General features: G+C 34.4%; 1 protein-coding gene and 1 long non-coding RNA gene across 21 annotated transcripts in view; both read right to left on the reverse strand.

Moving 5' to 3' along the window:
- Positions 1–18,215, reverse strand: part of LOC129005589 (RIMS-binding protein 2-like) — a 208,159-nt gene that overhangs the window by 89,584 nt on the left and 100,360 nt on the right. The window lies entirely within an intron of this gene.
- Positions 10,027–12,368, reverse strand: LOC129005591 (uncharacterized). The gene is made up of 2 exons (XR_008491846.1): positions 12,081–12,368; positions 10,027–10,366 (listed from the first exon to the last, which is right to left on the reverse strand). It is a non-coding gene; the product is annotated as an uncharacterized LOC129005591 (long non-coding RNA).

The following is an 18,215-nucleotide window of genomic DNA, read 5'->3' on the forward strand; positions in this document are numbered from 1 at the left end:
AGAAGTTGCATACATAAGCTTATATTTTCAGTAATATTAAGGCAATAAATTTTAAATATTTGGTTTGAATCAATTTCTAATGTTAAAATATTGACAAAAATTACCAAACAGGCTTTTTAATGAAATTATACTGGCAATAACGATCGTTATAAAAGTTGCGTCCCTGGCCGTGAATGTAATGCTGGGTTCGAGGGTTGGAACCAGTTCTCATCAGGTCTTTCAACCCTATCAACTCCGGGCGGATTGATATTTCGGCCTCTCTCAGTTCGTTGTTGACTGTGGGTGAAGTCGGTTAGACGTTATGTGATGCTAGGCTTTCCAGTTTATTCGGAAAGTCATTTTTTAAAACCTGTTTTGTAAGCGTAAAGTTTTTGTGTAATGATCGGTACTGATAATAACTGTTACGATAAGGTAAATAACTTATAATAACTTATTAAATAAATATAAGGAAAATATAAGTCAAACGCATACTTTACCAAACTTATGGCCAGAAAGGGAACCATGGCCTCTATGTTCCATTTTAGTAAATGACGAGAGTGAAAATGCTAATGTCGGTCACTGTAATTTGGGTCACAAAATCTGAGGATCTAATGTGTGACCTAAATTACTTTTGGTGAATTGTGTGACCCAAATTACTTCTCTTAAATGAGTTTTCAATGTCGAGAATTAATTTTTTGGTAATTCACAATATAATTGAAAATTATTTCTGTTTACTTTCTTTACTTTACCTATTCTGATGATGGGCGGGATTGTACAACAATGTGGGCGGCAAGAATTTGGCTGCGAGGTTTGCAAGAAAATTACGAACCTCCTAGTGTAATGTGACCGGTTATTAGCAGACGATAAAAACGAAAAGGTGACACTTTTATAATAAAGGATAAACAAGTTTTGTTTAATAACACATAGAAGTTCCCCATTTAAGCGTTTGAGTCACTGTGTAATATCAGTCACGTTATCTGCTTTACGTGTAATGTCAGTCACGTGACCTACATTACTTGTAATTTGGGTCACTCTTGAAATGGTGGGTCACATGGTGTTTGTTGGCGTATAAATAAAATCGTTAACTTTAATGGTAATTTTCAAGTTAAAAAAGATACTTTTCAGTATATTGTTTAAAGAAAAAAATATTTCAGCCTATATTTTGTATTGTGAGTTAGATAAAGAAAATAGAAGGATCCTGAAATCATTAAGCAATTTTTTTAGAGTTTTATTTGAGTTTTTTAACATCTTGTATATTTCTTTATAGCAATCACATTTCTCACACTTTGGTATTATTGGGTAGGCTATCTAAAAAGCTACTGGAAACATAATTTGCATAATTCATTGTACACATCCTTGTCAAAACTTAGGATTGTTTGTGTGACCCAGATTACTCAAAAACCAGAGGTGGAATTTCTCTTCTAGCAATAATAAATGTTATTAATTAATTTTAGAAATAACAAGATCAGTTTTATGAACTACAAAGGCTAAACATTAAAAAAAAATAGACTTAAACATTATTGGTGAGTATTAATTTTTCTCAGATATGGGGGACAGCAATTGTCCTGTTTTCAAGTTTTACCTATACACAGAATAGACTTCCCATGCAATGTACAAATTTGAAGCCAAACAACTTCGTGCAATCTGTTGAGATGGTTTACCAACTAATGACAATATTCTGCGTCAAGTGATAAATCAATCAGCTGTTTGCTATGATACTGCATTGATTTTAATATTTAACCATGAATATTAAAATTTAACCATGAATTTAACCATGAATCTGGTGGCAATTGGCATGACCTCAGCATACCCCTATCGCGCTCAACAAAGTTCCTCGGAATATATGTCGATCAACATCTCAGCTGGCAGGACCACGTTGACTACCTCTGTGGAAAACTATCTTCTGCACACCACGTTGTTCGAAGAATTAGAGCCATCGCCAATGAAACTACAGCATTAATAGCCTACCACTCCCTCTTTTGTTCACATTTGCGTTATGGGATTGCTGCATGGGGATCCACAGCGGACAGGAACATGGAACGCATCCTCACCATCCAAAAGAAGACCATAAGGACAATCTTTCAACTGCCAAATCAAGAACACTGCAAGCCGATCTTCAGAGAACACAAAATCCTTACAGTTATATCCCTGTACCTGTTGGAATCCATCACACTTGCAAAACAATCGACACCTACCCTGAGATCAGAACAACACTCATACAACCTCCGCAACACACATAACATAGACCTGCCACAACATCGATTGCAGAAATTCAACAATAGTCCTCACTACTCTGGCTCTTACTTCTTCAATTTATTACCACCACAACTCAAAACCATCAAAAAACCTGTTACCTTCAATAGTAAACTAAAACAATACTTAACAGATAGGCCATACTACACAGTCTTCGAATTTATTGTGGAGCACACTTTCCAACACCTGAGACGTGAATAGGCCTACAAACCCATCATTCCCCTGAAGTTTGATCAGGAAGAAGTTTGACGATTCCCCGATCCCTGGATTGTGGAGAAGACACCGGATGGTAAATGGTAAATGGTAAAACCCAATACACTACTACATTAGTAGTAGGTGAGATGGTGCTGAACTTTATCTACTTTCTTGGCTTCAATTTTTTACATTACATGGAAAGTCTATTTTGTGTATAATCAGTGCTACTACTTACCTTTAATTTTATCTTTGACTTTGACTTTGGATAATGCAAATAACTACACTACACTTACATTCTATTCTATTGTAAAATTAAAAGATTTTCTGCTTGTTATATTTTGTTACTTTTTTTACATTCCGTAAAATTTACTTTCACTACACAGCTGCTTAAATTAAACCAAAAATAATATCATAAAACTAAGTTGTACCATTGAATAATGTACTAATTGAGTATATAAATCCAAAACTCAAATTGAGTGTATATTAATGGTCAATGGCTGTAAGCAGTTACTTTTGTTCGTTTAATCCAATGAAGCTTAACAATGTAAATGCAATAAACTATGGAATGGGCGGAATTATATTTGTACTAGTTGTTTGTAAACGTTGTTTGATGATGTTATATTTATAGTTATGAAATTTATGTCTTAAGTAACAATAGGGTTTTGGTTTCTGAGCAAAGTTTAGTGAAAGTTTGGTATTTTTAGTTTTGCTTATTGTGAAATTTTTGTAAAACATACCTCCATTTAATTTTTAATGTATCAATTTCAACTGATTGATTTTTTGCTCCTTGACAGTACGCTAATGCAAGATCATTTCTTACATGAAAGTTTAGAATCTAGTTAGATTTTTCAAGTAAATACAGTTTTAAGTGAGCACAAGTTTTCAAAATTTAATCATAGTTTCATGCGTGCATCAGTGCTACTCAAAACACACTAGTTAGCCTGATAAGTTTCACCACTTTCCTAAATTTAACAACTTTATTTAAAAACAAACTTTGCAATAGAATTTTGTTTCTAAACCTGATGATAAGCCTGTAACTATTTCATATTGGTTTTTTTTTTTTTTTAAAAAAGAGGTTGGCGACCTCTTTTAACCTTGCATTTGCCTGTCCACATAGACTAAGCGCCCGTGCGTGGATCGTTTACAGCAAAGCAAGGAGTGAGCCGGTACAGTACAAAGGTGAACTGTACTGATAAAATGTTATCGGCAGTGACCAGGATCCGAACCCACGACATCGCTGCCTTGGGCCCGAAGTCCGCGACGCTACCGACTGAGCCACCGACTCACTACACTAGTGTATATTTAAAGAACAAAATTGTTTCCTTCCCTGTCCCCTCCATGATACAAAGCATGGGTATAGCGGCTAGCACTAAATACGCTTGGTAACATACATGAGTGGCATTGTATGTCAAACTTGTTAACTAAACATAGATCAGATCAGACCATGCTAACCACAACACTAAGAAGCTGAACACTGATTGAACTAATCACTTCCACTCGATAGTTTTACATACTGACAGTTTTAGATAACATACAAACAAACTGATGAGTATTTACAAAGCTCTGAAGTCGTATGTTGTATGATGACTGTTAAATATGATAATGGCATGGTATGAATGGGCAAATATATTTCACGCCACACTACACTATTTTGACGAACTTCGCACGCAAGGATTTAGTCCAGAAAACAGTTGTTTGCCGCCAGCTTATTCAAATGGGGTTTCATTGCGTACTACTGTACTGCAATGAGTTTTACCGGACACCAATCAGCTGATTATACTGTATTTAGGTGGCAATGAGTGGTTATGAACAAAATCATACCTCTCTTTTAGAGGTTATGACTAGTGATTTTTAGTCCTTTAGTTGGTGGAAATATATAAGGATTTGTACAGATTTAGTAGTATGGCGTAAACTATCGTACGTAACTCGTCCAAAATGTGTGTACCGGACTCGTATGGTAATCCCGTACTCGACTTCGTCTCGCACGGGAACGACCACACTCGTCCGGTAAACACTTATTTTCAGGACTAGTAACGTAATATACTATTACATATGACCGTTTTTTTTAAATATAGCTGTTTCAGTGCTGTAAAGTAACAGCTGACAGTTTTATGGATGAATTCCTTTTATCAAATAAAATATCATTATGAAATGTTTTATTAGTCTTCATAGGTTTATATAAAGTAAGTTGGATAGCTTTTTCAACTTCTATTACTATAATACATTTTTTTATCGAGCCCATAACTAGCTATCATTATGATGACTCCGACTTGTGATGACAAGTAATGTTTTTACCGTTCCCTGATGTGTCCAACCTCAAACATTTAATGTGACTCAACTTGGTTCTAATGTGATCAGCTAGCCATTTCAGTTAAGTTGTTTTGTCAACTTTGGTATTGTTTGGGAAAGTTTGCAAGAGTTAAAAATCTACCCAACTGATGCTGTTCCAGACAAACAAACAACCACAACTCAGGTCTATAAATAGACTCAACTAATAAATAAAAAAATCTTTTGCAACTGTTTCAATATCCATACTTCTAGGTTTATTTTAAGGAAAATTAGATTACTAAAATATATTTTGGTTTTCAACCACTTGGGAGCCTTAAAGCTTTATAATTATCAAGATAAAATAATCCCTTTGCCTCCATGAGTGACAATATTCCTACTGATATTGAAAAAATGAATTACAAATATACTGTAGTGAAACTATAACACAAATGCAAATTAACAAGAAATTTGTCAAATAAGGTTAATTACGAGGGCTGTCCGTAAATTAAGGCCACTATCTAGGAAATCGAGCTGGTTTAAATCTAAATCTGAGACCAGTGTCATTACTTACTTGATCCACAACAATTCTAGCTGTTTCCCACTCCCTTGGGAGTGTTAGCCTTGTCACGTCGTAGTATAAGAAAACGTAAAAAAGGTTTTCTTACACTATGCCAAGTATGCTTATGCTCATGCCAAGTATAAATCAATTTCTGTGATAAGAACTCTCTGGTCTCTGCTATTTAAGTCCTTCACCAGTTGTCAAAGTAAGGTGTTTGGACGTAGGAAATGTTTGTTGGCTTGAGGGCTCGATGGAGTTAGTAGGTTCTCTATCATTTGTATGATGTTTCGCATGGTGTAGGCTTATTGCGGTCATCTGTCAATCTCGTTTGAGGCAGTCACCAAAGAAATGTTGCCTGCAGCCCGCGGTGTGACTGAAGAAAAGAGATTGCTGAACTGATAGGGAAGGGCTCTATTGGGCTGTCAAGCACTATGGTCAACCCTGGTAGTCTTAAGCACACCGGTTGGCAAGCAAAGTTTCCTTCACTTTAGTCACTATCTCTGTGGAAACTGATGAACACCCATAACGACTTTGTTGTGCAAATATGACCAGCCTTACTCTCTAAGTCACATATGCACATTCTAGACTTTGAAACATTTTTCTGCATACATGTCTGTCAACTGGCAACAGGTTTCAACAGGTGTTAACCCCCTGCATAAAAATCTAATCACAGAAAGTGATTCATACTTCTAAGGAGCGTCAACTTTCTTTTACAAGGTTTTTTTATATTATGAGGGGACTAATAGGCACATAGTAATGGGAACCATCTAGAATAGAAGTGGACGAAGTAAAGACTACGATATTGGTATGGAAATCTAACCTAGCTCATTTGGCTGCGACAAAAGCTTATAGAGACCTTAATTTACCAATGAAAAAGAAACAAACCTAGTTATACTGGTGGATGGTAAGTCATAAAAGGACACTAATAATATAGCTTGTGTTTTGTCCAGGAAAGTATGTGGTAAAATCTTACAAAGTGACTCTTAAAACTGTTGGAGACACCTTTTGCACTGTCTATACAAGTACCAACTTGAACCAAATAATTTAAATTTGAAATAGATGCAAAACTTACACTATACACATTCAAGTAATAAACATAAGAAAACTGTCCGTTATTTTTCATTGGCATGAGTTGTAAAAGGATGGAAATGCATGTAAAATGAGAAAATTTATGAGTCAATTATGTATTTCACACATGATAGCTAAGTGAAAGCGGATTTCAAATTATAACTGCACTTATTGTATCCCTAACATTTCATTTTAGCTAAAAATCTATCTAGTCCTCCTGAACTAAGGAAAATACACTGTGAAAGCTTGAAATAAATAGAAGGATTAACTAAAGGAGGAAGTTTGGGTCGTGAAAAGGTAAATCATGCTACTAGTAATGAAAAGCGTATTTCTAAAACTATATTAAATTAAATGTAGAAAATTTTGTCACCTTTGCAGCCTGACAATCCCATGCAAGCAGAATAAAACAGAGCATAAAATAAGTGACTACACCAAGCACACAGAGCCTTAACCTAGTCTAATGATAATACACTTACTATACAATACTACCATGGACAGTGACACTTTGATTATGGTGTCTTGCCACCAGGTTTGATTTCATGCTTTCAAACATCTAACCAAACATATCACCTTGCCACACCATTGTTTGTGGAAGAGTTTTTTAATGTTTATTTTTTAACTTTTTATTAATATTTTATGTCTGATGTTTGAAGTAAATTGGTCAATTGAAAAAATGTAGGTACTCCTTGTGAAAGTATGTTGCAGAGATTTTACAACTAGAGATGATCTTGAATCTCAACTAATACACCAGTTGATCTATTTCTAATCTATGGTTCAAACATGATAAAGAGACACTAACAATGTCTACAACTACCTGGTCCACTAGTGATTCTCTAATACACACTTTTTATTTCAATATACTATTTTTATTATTGGCTTTCCACGCTAAAATTAAGATCTGAAGTGTTAAATTTAGTTCCTATGTTAAATTTTAAGCTGTGAAAACTCTGTTTTGTAGAACTTTAGTGCTTACATATAAATCAAATCATCTTTTATTGTCATTAATATCAGCTTTAAACTAAAATAGTACGGCACCATTCACAAACCATATTCATATTTTTGGAGAACTGCTGATAGTATTTAGTAATAAGCAAACACAGTATGAAATCTATGATCCGATTTTCCACGGTCAGATCCAGTTGAGTATGTTTGAAGCAATTGATTTTCAGTTTGACACCACAATGTCCACTTTATATTATTAGCTTTAACAAATGGTTTAAAATTATGCTGAATTTGATGGAAATTGTTTTAGCAAATGGATTTCAGCTATGATAGTGTTGAAGGTTTACAAAAACTGAACAGGTACTATATAGTAACAAGAGTTACTCCAAAGGTTATAGATAATCTAGCTTAGAGTGGTGTTCAATGGATGGCAAATTCCACATATTATTTGGTTTTGGCAACTTGGTATTAGTTCAAAACGGTTTTATACATTGCTTTGTAGGAATTTTAAGCAATTATGGACTCATTTCGAAGATCTGCTATCACTGCAACCCTATTAACATCTCATAATAATTGATGTAACTAAGATAAACTTAAACATCTTTGCCACCAAGACTGATATTCGAATATATAATAGGTTAAGTACCTTGGTCCGTCTTCAGTCTTATATTAGTCTATAAACTAAAATTCTCTAAAATTCTAAAAACTAAAATTCTAAATAAGACTGAAGACGGACCAAGGTAAGTAACCTATTATATATTGTAACTAAGATGTTCCTAAACTAAAAAAAAACTCTAGGCCTACTTTTTAGATTTAATCACCCGAAAAAGAACAATTTACAGTAATTAACAACTTTGACCTTAATAGAATGACGAATCAAGGAAAGGGCATTGCAAGGGTTGAATGATTATCAGGCCACTCTGTTTCATACATCAGAGAATCTAAATCCTTTATTTGTTGCTAAAAAATAAGTTTGATATAATTCAGATTTAAAATTAGATTGAAGGATATTTGATATATTGATTAAATAAATTTTTTGCAGAACTACCATAACTAATAATTATATTTTATTTTAGTCCCAACAACAGTTGTATCACTTACCACACCACAGGTAATTTAATAATTTAAACTATCTAACCAAAATAGAATTCAATCCAAACATTTATTAATGGATTAAGACATATCCTACAAAATAAAACATACATTGTGGTATTAAAAAAAACATTAAATAAAAATTTACATTTTTGGTTGATATGGAGGTTCTAAGCTTTGAAGAGTTTTTTTTCAGTGATGGCCTACTTTTACGGTTTTACAGTTACAGATACATACTTTAACAATTATTTGTTACTTTACATTTGATCAGGGCCGTACCCAGCTTTTGCAGGCCCCGGTAAAGATATTAGGCCGGGCCCACCCCTCCCCTTCAAGTATATGTTTGGCGGTGCCTGGACCCCTCGGGACCCTGGTCCCGGTAAAAATGTCCGGAAAACCCGGTCTGAGTACGGCCCTGCATTTGATTGTTAATGAACATAATTGTTAATGTAGGCTACATTTAACAATACACTTGAGCCTCAAACCTGAGCTTGAAAGATATAAAAGATAATATGAGTCAATTCATTAAAAGCATTAATGGTGATGTTTGTATCCAGAACCTACTGATAAAAGTTGGTGGTACAGTAGAACCTCGATAATTCAGACACTTAAAGACTAAGGGGATGTCAAGCTATCAAAATTTGTACTATAGGAAGTATATTGGACATTTACACATGACATATTAAAAAAACGAGATAAAGAAAACACAATGAATAGTATACAGCTTTACAAAATAAAATAAACAAACCTATCAACTCACATTTCTACTGTACATTCTTTGGCTTCTTACTGTAATAAAATAGTTTGTGATATTCAACTGCTTTGGATGTTGGAACAAAATTTAAATTAATGGGTTAATAACCTTGGGCAACCCGTCATCGGCTGCTGCCTACATGTCTTGTCATCACGACCTGTGTCAAACTAGAGGGAGTGTCGATCTATCGAGGTTCTACTGCAATAGTTGGTTTAAGAAACTAATGACTTTTTGCCATTATTTTGTAATACAGGGTGGTACAAAAAGAACTGACACATTTTAGTATAATTTTTTTTACAAAATTACAAATACTAAATGGTAACATTTACATATGTACAGATAAAAAATTTCAAAAAGTTTTTGGTGATATTCAGTAAATCTCAATATGGCACTGTTTAAGGCTCCGGCATAGCCTTAATTGGTGGCCATGTCGAGATTGATCAAATATCCCATGTGGAAAAAATTTTTCTGGGCCAGTAAAAAAATTTTCTGGCCCAGGTTCTGGGCACTTCCAAAATTGGCAAGAACTGGCCAGTACTGGCCAGAACCTGGGAAGTACTGGGCCAGAACCTGGGAAGTACTGGGCCAGAACCTGGGCAGTACTGGCCAGAACCTGGGCATTACTGGGCCAGAACCTGGGCAGTACTGGGCCAGAACCTGGGCAGTACTGGGCCAGAACCTGGGCAGTACTGGGCCAGAACCTGGGTAGTACTGGGCCAGAACCTGGGAAGGACTGGACAACACACACCAGGCATAACCCCCCTGATTAACACAGTGGAACCACCCCTTACAACTATTGGCCAGAGTGCATAAGTTGTGTTAGATCTTATGCAGAACCTGGGCATTACTGGACCAGAACCTAGATCATACAGTAGTGAGAATTGAACCAATATGGAAGATGAATTAATAAGACACCTTTAGCAATAAACAATTTGTATTTGAAAATTACATATGCTAAAATACAAATTATGTTAACAAAAATCAAGGTTAGGTAATAAATTATTTTTTTGCAAAATTACAATAAAAGTTGTATGAAAAAGTAAAATCACCAAAAAGAATACTATTGATAATACCCTACAATACTAAATTTAATTTTATATTGAAAATGTAAAAAATTAAACAATCAAAATATCCAATGAATCTAATTTGTCGGGGTTATAATTATTAATCAAATTAATAATGTCAGATTTATAGTATTAACACAATGGTCTTTAGAATATAAATGTAGTACAGTAGTTGTCATAAAGTTTTTTTACCTGAAACAGACAAGTTACAACTATAAAAAATGGTGAGCTGATGTAAGTATATTTGTATCTCCAGAGCTCAGCTTGGCCTTTATGTTGGGTTGTCTTTAAGTTTGGGCTAATTCGCTTTCAATGTACATGTGCAGACTTGAACAACTCCATTATTTTTAATGTATAGCCGCATAAGCTGCGCAGTTCCTAATGCGGGCTAGGCTATATTTATATTGAATAGAAATTAGATTGTACATATCTCAATAATCGAATTAAAACTTGATTTTGTAAAATAACCTGGCAATAGGCCTACACAATTTAGAATCAATATAGGACCTAATAGGTAATCTAGTTTTATCCCAATTCAGGTTAACTTAAGCAGCCATCTTAAAATTTTACTGTAATAGGCTACGTAACTTATATAAGTATAATGAAAAATCATTTCAAAGGCCATAAATAAAGTTAAATAGGTAGGCTTACTTAAATACTCAGTTATAGGGACTTAAAATAAAAAGACTCAAAAAAAATGTTATAGCCTATCTTTCTTGTTACGGTACCGTACTTTTTTCATGTTGGCACTTCCAAGGGTGCAGTTCCGTAGAGAACCTACTATATTCTGTAGTTATATTGTATCGGATGAGTTTGCTTTCATGTAAATATCCATTGTAACAATTGTATCAATGTTGTTGTTTCAAGAAGACTTTTTCCACACATTCTGCGGCGGTTAGGTTGTTTTAGTTTAGTTTATGATAGTAGCAATCAAAGTAAAATTGTTGGTAGGTATTAGAGTTGATATTACTTTGGTTTGTTTAACAGATTATACAATCACAAAGACATCAATTTGTAGGCCTATTCATATAGTTTTTTAATAAGTTTCATAAACTAAACTAGGTAGGTAACCTAACCTAAACGCCATAACTTACTGTAAACGAAAATCAATATTGAAATTCAATATTTATATCGATTGAAACATGTTAATCGATAGTTAGGCCTAAGTTATATCGAAGTAGACTATTTTAATATTTAATCCGTTATTGTAACCCATCATGGGTTCTCTGCCTTAGGCCTACCTTAGCACTTAAGCTAAGACCTATTTATCATATTATTTACATAATCAGGGCTAACTTAGTAGGCTTCTTATTATAAAATACAACAGCAAACATAACCAAACATCAAGTTAAGTTAAGTTAGTCCGGCCTAAGATAACTTACTTAACGAAACAATCTGTGAATAAAAATAGCCGCCCATTCAAATGAAAAACAATGTTTTTGTGTAGGCTCTAACTTATTCATTAGGTAGTTTTGCATTTTGATGTTTAAGCCTAAGTTACTTTTGATCTAGGCATAAGTTAAGTAGGCGGGTACAGTTTCTTAACTGGGCTACGCTAATATTGATTGAAACTATCGATTCGATTAGTAAGCCTTCATGCGATTTTTTCACCATCAGCAAGTTTGGTTGGTTAGGTTAGGTCATGATAGTTTAATTATAAAATAGGCCTAGATATATTTCAAAATCAATTATTAATCAATATTTTCCATTTGATAGTTTCAATCGGAAACTGTACCCAAATGTAGCCCCAAACGGAACCTACGCTGAACAAAAGTTAGGCTACCGGTACTAAAAATTGACTTAATTGCAATCGAATCTCATCATTAATTTACAAATCCAATCAAGGTTTGCTTTACTTGTAGGCCTAGTCATAGGCCTAGGCTATCAAGGCCTAAACTTACCGTACCGTACACAATTTGTGAGATCAAATAATGAAGTAACATACTGACTAAATACTTCACAACTCCAAATTTAACACTTCAATGAGTAGAAAATCGTTAAAATTGGAACTAGGCCTAGGCTAGTTTATTTTGTTGCACTGAATAAGGTAGGCCTAAGTTAAAGTTTACCTAGGCCTATACTAGGTACTGGACACATAAAAACTAAACCTAACAGCCACCTCAACATTAAGGCATATTATGAGTTTAATATGACAACTTAATAATATGACACTTATGCAAACCTGTGGTGCATTACTTACAACTTTTTGCTAAAATGAGGCCTGTGAACTCAGTTGTCTATAAACCTGATGGTTTCCCAAGTTCGACCTGTTTCTTTGTCGATAATCCATTCTGATTCCACACGAATAGATATTTTTCACAGCAAATTAGGTAGAACGTTGTTCTACGATTAATATTAAGATATAACTAAGACAAGAACACCTTAGTTAGAAATTAACTGTTAATAAAGATGTCGAGACCAAAACTGAACTGACCAACTGACAGGTTGAGATTTGAGGTTAGTTAGTAACAACTCCGCTCCGCTCCGGCGTGCGTCACGTTGGATTGGATCGGATTTGATTTTGGAATGGAATGGAACTCGTACAAAAAAAAATAGTTATCTTCGTCTTTGCTCTTCTCACTTCTGTCTTGTCCTCGTCTTAATTATTGTCCTCTTGTGTTAGATTTTTGTTGGCGATGCGTTGAGCTTAAAAAAACGTTAAATTGTGTATTCGTATTCATTGGTCAAAGGTCAAAGCCATTGCCAAACCCAAACCTTCAATTGGACTAACTGGACTGGATCCAAATCCAGAGAGGTTTAAAACCATGGTGGGGGGGGGGGGAGCGAGTTCAAGTTGAGTCTATATTATTGATGGTAACAGTTTTTACCCTTGAAAATTATCTAAACATGTAGGCCTATAAATTTTGTCTTGCTTTAAACTTAATTTTTCAATAAATATAGGTTTAACTAATTGACTAGTTTTTACTTCAAATATCTGTATTTTATTACCTTAACCTCGGTTCCTTTATTTACATACTGTACTCTGTCAAGATTGATTATTGGTCTAGAATCTACAAGTACTAGCCAGTTACTGGTAAGTTCTGGCCAGTACTGGCAAGTTCTGTCCAGTACTGGTGAGTTCTGGCCAGTACTGGTGAGTTCTGGCCAGTACTGGCCGGTTCTGGTCCAGGTTCTAACCAGTACTGGCCAGGACCTGGACATTACTGGCCAGAACCTGGACATTACTGGCCAGAACCTGGGAAGTACTGGCCAGAACCTGGGCAGTACTGGCCAGAACCTGGGAAGTACTGGGCCAGAACCTGGGCAGTACTGGCCAGAACCTGGGCAGTACTGGCCAGAACCTGGGCAGTACTGGACAGAACCTGGGTATTACTGGCCAGTACTGTAGCAGTACTGGCCAGTACTGTACCAGTACTGGCCAGAACCTGGGCCAGAATTAGATTTCTACATGGGATCACTAAAAACTTGTTGAGTTTTTTCATGTATGAATTTATGTTTAAATGTGTCAGTTCTTTTTGGACCATAAGTCCTGGGTAAAATTGTTAAACGTACCAAAAAGTGCACTTTTATGCTATATAAAGGTGTGCCGAGTTTAATTCCCTGTTGTAATCCATTTAAAAGTTAAGAGGGGATATTCAAATTTAAATTCTTTGTTCACTCATAAACATCTTAAAAAGTACAAAGTACAAAGATAGGAGTGTTGTCATAATAATAAGTAAAAAAATATAACTAATAAATTCACACAACTAAAAATTACTACTGCTGACATCAAGTAATATCCGTAGGCCTACTTATAACTTTTTTTTTTAAGAGGTTGGCGGCCTCTTTTAACCTTGCATTTGCCCGTCCACATAGACTAACCGCCCGTGCGTGGAACGTTTACAGCAAAGCAAGGAGTGAGCCGGTACAGTACAAAGGTGAACTGTACTGATAAATTTTAGTGGCAGTGACCAGGATCCGAAACCCACGACATCGCTGCCTTGGACCCGAAGTCTGCGACGCTACCGACTGAGCCACGGACTCACATAAACTAATTAATAACTAGGAATTATTAACTCTGTATATACAATGTGTTTTTTAGGAACCCAAATTGCACTATTACTGACACATGTACAAAATTAAGAAAACCAAATCTGTAGTAAAAAATATACCCCCGCCGCAGCATACCTGCAAACTAAGCGAATTTCCATTTACCTGATTGGATTTACCCTAAATGTCTCCTTAAAAATATCACATTTATTCCCTATTTAAATAGAATTAGTTTAACGAGTACTTAGGTTTGCTGCAACAGGGAAGGTAAAATAGTGTTTTAGTTGTAAAATGTTAAAAGTTTAGTAAGAAATGAATATTTTTTCAAAATTTTATCAAAATATGATCATAAACAAGCAAACTACAACAGTTTACTTATCCTCCATAAGAATAACATGGGAATTTTTAATTTACAGTTTTTTGGAATTTTCTCCGTAACCATTAGGCGCATAATAACACCTCAATATACTAAATTATTTGTTTTTTTTAAAGCTCTACAAAATGGTCTGGAAAGAAAATGCTAAATTTTAAGTTTTTAGGGTCAAAAACGGGAAAACCAATTTTTGCCCCATAAAAGCCCCCATAAACCCCTGTTCCCATAGTCCGATCATGCTGGTTCGCTAACTCGTTCGAATAAACGTAGGCATACATGTTTGTACCAAATTTCATCAAAATGGGATCATTTTGCTCGAGTTATCGTGCTAATGGTTATATACAGGGTGTCCCGGAACTCTCTACCAATATTTTAGGGCATTGATTCTTGGTAAGAAACGTACCTAAATATCATATTTAAATTGTCCGGAAGTCCTTAGTTACTCACACAGCCGCCATTTTGTTTTTTTCAGTTATTAATTTTTTTCTAAAGAATGGTTAAACATACGAAATGGAAACTTTGCACAAGCATTTATGACAACTAGACAAAGCTACAAAAAAATTATGAAGATTTTTCAAATTCATAAAACAAAATGGCGGCATTTAAATTTCTCTTTCTTAAATAACTCAAAAACCATTGATTTTACAAATTTTTTAAATGGCCGCCATTTTGTTTTATGAATTTAAAAAATCGTGATAATTTTTTGGTAGCTTTGTCTAGTTGTCCTAAATGTTTGTGTAAAGTTTCCATTTCGTATGTTTAACCATTCTTTAGAAAAAAATTAATAACTTAAAAAAACAAAATGGCGGCTGTGTGAGTAATTAAGGACTTCCGGACAGTTTAAATATGATATTTAGTTATGTTTCTCACCCAGGAGCAATGCCCTAAAATATTGGTAGAGAGTTCCGGGACACCCTGTATATACAGGGTGTCAATAAAAAACGTTTCAGGACTTTGGGAAATGAATCCCCATACTAAAAGGAAGAAAAAAGTTTATGGGAAGGTATGTCCGAAAATGCATATTTACCCAGATATCCGCCATTTTGTTTTTTATACAAAAATATTTTTATCTGTGAAGTTTTTTATTCGATGATTATGAAATTTGGTAAACATGTTAACATACACAATACCTATAATGGAAAAAATAATAAAGTTGTTCCGATTGTAAATTTCAAAATGGCAGCCATTTGAATTTTTCTAATAACTCAAAAACGGCTAATTCTATGAAAAAATTTCAAGAATACTTTTTTTTAGCATTTTTAATTGCTTATCAAACAATATCAAGATCAAAAAGATCGGACAAAAGATAACTGAAATATTACGTTTTTTCTGTAAAAATAAGGCAAAGTTAGTCGGGGAACCCTTAATTTTTGCCTCATGTTTACAGAAAAAACGTAATATTTCAGTTATCTTTTGTCCGATCTTTTTGATCTTGGTATTGTTTGATAAGCAATTAAAAATGCTAAAAAAAAGTATTCTAGACATTTTTTCATAGAATTAGCCGTTTTTGAGTTATTTAAGTTAGAAAAATTCAAATGGCTGCCATTTTGAAATTTACAATCGGAACAACTTTATTATTTTTTCCGTTATAGGTATTGTGTATGTTAACATGTTTAACAAATTTCATAATCATCGAATAAAAAACTTCACAGATAAAAATATTTTTGAATAAAAACAAAATGGCGGATATCTGGGTAAAGTATGGGGATTCATTTCCCAAAGTCCTGAAACGTTTTTTATGGACACCCTGTATATATATATGAATTTGAACGGATGGTGTTTTTGGCCTCTAGTGACCTCAAAACGAAAAAGTAAATCGGTCCGGGTCCAGGTCTTACCATGAGTACTACAGTAATAGCTTATTCCCTATATGGGAAATTTCCTAAATAAAAACTCATCACAGCAAACCTGCAGACTAAGCAAATTTCCATCTGCCTGACTCATCACTTAAAATAAATCTTCAAATTTGGTTTCCTTAAACTTGTATATGTCAATAATATTAATAGTTTATTTATTAGGTACTGGAATCGCACCTGGAAACTTAATTTCAAACCATTCTTGGCATAAAACCAATGACTTTCAACGTATTCTTATAACTCTTTGAGCTTGGGGAAATGCCATGTTGTTGTCTTATTTACAATAAATTCCTAATATCACTAAGCCTTGTGGATAAATATGCAACAATGCATATCAGTGGATCAGTAATGAAGTAAAGAAAACAGGGATATCAACATACAAGCTTGTTTTAACATTAAAGAGTGCCTCTACTTTTATTTAATTTGGGCTGTGTTAAAAAAATAACACCCTGTATATGTGTGTTTTTATTTTTTTTCTTGCAAGCAATATAAGAGTTAGATGCAGATAATTTTAAAAATATGTGTGGGAAATTTTGTGCAGGGATTAATTTAACTGTCAGAAAATGTTGACAGTTTTCCTTTTGTAAGTAAATTCAAAACCAAGTAAAATAAAGTACTTTGTGACTAACTATAGTTAAAGCCCACTAATCCGGCATTCCATAGTCCAGCACTTTCAATACTTTGGGATCAGTCTAAGGGTCTGTAAAACTCAGAGTTGAAAGAGTAAGGAGTGATCAGGAGAGTAGGGCACAATTGGCGGAGGTTGGTTGTACTCGATAGGGTTCATATAAACGAGTGCTATCCAGAATATCGATTACGTTCTGGAATTAAGGATAAACAAAGTCTTGGAAAAACATTTTACTATATACAAATGTAAGCCGTAGTTTCACAGTTCACATGTTTGACCCATGTTTTGTCACCAGTAACAACGTGATCAAGTAGTGAGTTTTGCTGATTTTTTTGAAACTCTATCAAGATTTTTGGTACCCATCTTGCCCATAACTTGTGGTAACTAAGCATTTTGGTAATGATCTTGTGCAATAAACTTTGAAAATCTTTGGGAAAACCCTTAAAGAGTTCCATTATCGTGAATTTTAGAGTTTCGAGAAAGTGAAGGATATGAGTGACAAGTAATACATGAGGGAGAACTTTCACAACCAATAAAGATAGATACAGGTACATGAAGCAAGGATGTATCCTTTCACCAACTCTTTTTATTGTATTGTAGTACTTGACACTATTATAAGAGGTTCTTTAGAAGAATGAAGAAGAGGAATTCAGTAGAACCTACGTGATAGGTTAGATGACCTGTGTCTATTGTCACAAAGGTTTAGTGATTTGCAGGAGGATCCCTCAGCTTTTTTAAACCAAATAGCAAGAAAAGCTGGACTTAAAAGGCAACAAGAATAAAGAAATGAGGTAAATGAAAGGTTCCAGAATCCAAACGTTTTAAATAAAGAACGAAATGTACCCATTGTGGAAAATAGGAATTATATATTAAAACTAAGTTGCGACTTTTTAATACAAATGTCAAGTCAGTTTTATTATATGGGTGTGAAACATGGAAAACTTCAATGACAGTGACACGGCCATTGCAAGTATTTGTAAATCGCTGTCTTAAAAAGGATTTTGAACATTTGGTGGCCAGAAGTGATTTCAAACAAAGAATTGCTAGAGTGAATAGACCGGCTGCGTATACATGAGGAAATAAAGTAAAGGAAGTCGAGATGTATTGCACACACACACTAAGGAAACCAAACTATGTCCTGGAAAAAGAAGCACTTAATTGGACAACCCAAGGTGAAAGAAGAAGAGGAAGGCC

Source organism: Macrosteles quadrilineatus, unplaced genomic scaffold (assembly GCF_028750875.1).
Source record: "Macrosteles quadrilineatus isolate MER2022 unplaced genomic scaffold, UCM_ALF_1.0 Scaffold_24__1_contigs__length_1734639, whole genome shotgun sequence".
NCBI lineage: Eukaryota > Metazoa > Arthropoda > Insecta > Hemiptera > Cicadellidae > Macrosteles > Macrosteles quadrilineatus.